This window comes from Triticum urartu, chromosome 3 (assembly GCF_003073215.2).
Source record: "Triticum urartu cultivar G1812 chromosome 3, Tu2.1, whole genome shotgun sequence".
NCBI classification, from domain to species: Eukaryota; Viridiplantae; Streptophyta; class Magnoliopsida; order Poales; family Poaceae; genus Triticum; species Triticum urartu.
Window position 1 is genome coordinate 581,489,577 of NC_053024.1, and position 3,476 is coordinate 581,493,052.

Below are 3,476 nucleotides of genomic sequence, written 5' to 3' on the forward strand. Positions count from 1 at the left end.
GTCCTTAATCCGGAGCACCACTTTCGATGATGAGCTAAGCTTACGTCGATCTTCCTCGTCATGTCATTTAGCCTTGAACAACAAGCTTGAATTTCGAGTTTGTGTCATACCCTTGGTTCCAATAACCTTTCGCTTCATCATTCCTTTGACTTGATGCCATCGTGGTTCGATTGCTTCCTCATGGAGCCTCTCGACAAAATTTGTTGTGAGCATCATCAACATTTTAACTCCTTCCAGGAAATCAATTGAATTCATGATGAGAAATACCATCTTTTCCCTCGATGATTTGTTTTATCATCGACCACTTTATTGCCTTCCTTAAACACATACTTGTTCGTGTTTTGTGTTATACCTTGAGATCCTTGCTAACCAACAATTGTTCTCCTTTACCTTGGAGTATTACCATCTTTTTATGTCAAGAATGTCGTGAGAATTTCACCACCACTGAAGAATTCTTGATATAGGTGATACTTCTTACCATATCTGTTCATTCCTTGGCCAGGAGTTCAAAACTTCTAGCAACCCTATTGCTTTGAAGTTAATGGTCGATAATTCATTCTTAGACTATTGATTATTGAATCACCATTCTGACATTGGTCGTGCGACCCAACCCATAATTCGGGCCCACCTTACAACCAATGTTTAATTGTGTATGTTTTCCTCGAGCATACTTCATTATATTATTTGATCTGACAAATGCTATCTCCCTATCCACATAATTGTGGAGATGCATCCTTTTGGATACCTCGTTGAATTATTGCTGAGTCCATCAACCACTTCCTCATCCTCCCCTTGGCTTAATGATGAACCCTTGATCGGGACTCGCTTTCATAGTTCATTTCCCAAGAGTCATATAATGTCATCTCGTCAATTGTGTTGCACCTCTTCTTCTCAGGCACCCTGAGTCTGAGATATCCTAACACCAATCAGATATGAATCCCGGTCAGATATGATGGTTGGGACATATCTCCAAGAGTTATAACACTGGTCCTTATATATTGGTAAGGTGATGTCATGTCCATCACACCTGGCCGGAGGACTTGTGGTTATAGTTTCCATTTTAGTAAGGTTATCCTTTCTTCCATGAGAAAATGGTAAGACTTATTCTATAAGTTGTTCCTGATGGATCCTTTGTGTATCCATAGCCTGATCCTTACCTGATGACCATGTCAATGCTATTCGAAGCCTGTCTGTGGTACTCCGATTTTCAACAAGAACATTTGAAGCCAATGCTAAATGTTTCTTGCTCAATTATCCAAACACCGTTGTATGGGTAATGTCATGAAATTTCTCTCCCCTTACCTAAGGGGTTTTCTACATGATATCCTGCCACGGATATCATGCTCTGCTTGTCCTTGGGAAGGATATATCCCTAAATTATGTGTTTAAAACACATTTTCCTTTCCATTCTTCTGTTTAAACCTGATAATCGCATTTTCCTTTCCATTGTCTTGCTAAGCTTTCTTGTAATCTGACTTAACTGTGCAGTGATAATTCCCTGCTTAGTAAGCACCTCGTTGTACAACTCTGACAGTGAGACCCTGTTACTATTGTTGATGACATTCCGGTAACCACTGGTGGATGAGAACTTTGCCTATTGGTCCGCCTCGTTTCAACGAGTAGGAAAATCGTTCTCTTCATCCCTCGCCCTTGGTACCGATGTTGTTGCCGACATAACTGGCAGGTTATTATCTGACGTGCCTTGCTATCATAACCGTGCAAGATGTCATCGCTCTTTCTACTTTTATCCCACATGGTGGGCCCATAACCCACAGCTTCACAGGATCGAAACCTGACTCTCCTGTACACCCCCTGTTCCCAAAGATATTCCTCGCGTTTGACTTCGTATGTAATTCACGGGCCACCTACCTAGTGATCTATTCTAGTATCAAACACAAAACTTGTTCCCATTGCTCTGGACCCCCTTTTACACTTTGTTTCGGGCTTCAAACGATTGCCTACCAGCTTGAAACTTCTCATGGTACCATCTTACTTTGCTCTTGATATTTTCTTAAGTTTCAGTTTGAGAGTTACTTTCTGCCACCTTCCCCGATGTTAGCTACCATATGGTCAACCTTGCAGAGGTTCGTTCTCCCATAATAACTACGCCTTATTCTACCGTAAGTACGATGGAGTTCCCGAAGAAAGGATGTCGACTTCATCATGATGACCTGAAGCAGAGAAATGAAGACATCATCATAGTGGATCTACCTCTTCGAGAAGAGCAACCAAGACCGAGAAGATTCGTTAGGATTTCGTAACCAGACCTTTCCCCCTTATTCCACCTCTTAAATCTCGGGACGAGATTTCTTGTAGTGGAGGAGAATTTTGACGCCCGGATAGTTACGCTATAGTAACCCTCCGCTAATGATGCCACGTCACCTCGATTACTGTGGCTAATCTTGCATTAGTTCGAAACCGATTCGAATTCAAATTAAAAATCAGGCGAATGGCAAAAGTTTTCAAACAATGAAACTAAAATGTCCGGGTCATGCCAGATAATGCATAGGTGATTATGGTGGTGAAACCAAACTTTTATGAAATGCTTAACTACACTATAATGATTTAAATAGTAGCAAAACTAATTATTTAAATGCCTTTACTAATTAATAAAATATCAAACTAAATTATTTGGCGACTAGAGTTTTTGTGGCAGTGGACTAAATTGAAATACCAAATTAGATGCCAAGTATATATTTTACAAAAACTAAAACAATAGGAAACAAAGATAAAACATAATAAAAGAAAAGAAAACAAAAGAAAACAAGAAATAATAAGAAAAAGAAAAGAAACACCCCATGTTGGGCCAACCGGCCCAGCCGCCCCCTCTCTGGCCTACTTAGGCCCCTGCACTCCCACCGAATCCTAACTACCACACGCACTCCCTCCACTCCCCGATCCCCTCTAGATCGGGGCAACAACCGCCCCGCCGCCTCGGCGACGCCAGGCGCTCGCTGGACCTCGCCGGCGCCGCCACATCATCTCTTCCCCACCGGACCCCCTCGAGCTACATCGCCACCAACACGACGCCGCCTTGCCGGAACGCGCCCTCGCCAAACCGCTCCGCCGTCGCCCCCTCGACCTCTCCCTCACCGGCCCCATCGAGCCTCGCCGCCCCTGGTCTCTACATCGCTGGTGAGGCCGGCTCCCTCTTCACCCTCGTTCCAGTCACCGTAGCCGCCGCATCAGAGCTCTGCTCCTGCGCCCGCGCCGTTCGTCGTGGCCTCGTCGCCGCTGCGCCACTCGCCGTCGCCCGCGGCTGCAACCGCGTCGAGGCCGCGCCTGCCTCCGCCCTCACAGCTCCAGCCGCGCACCCCACTCCCCTTCCCATGTGCCTCGCTGCTCGCCGAAGGACACCGGCCAGCGCCCCGCCTCCGTTGTCGCCTCCCTCCCGCGCTGTGGCCATCCCCGACTCCTGCTGTGCCGCGCCGCCCCCTTGCATCCCCCTGCGCGCGCCCGTTCGACAGTGCCTTCCG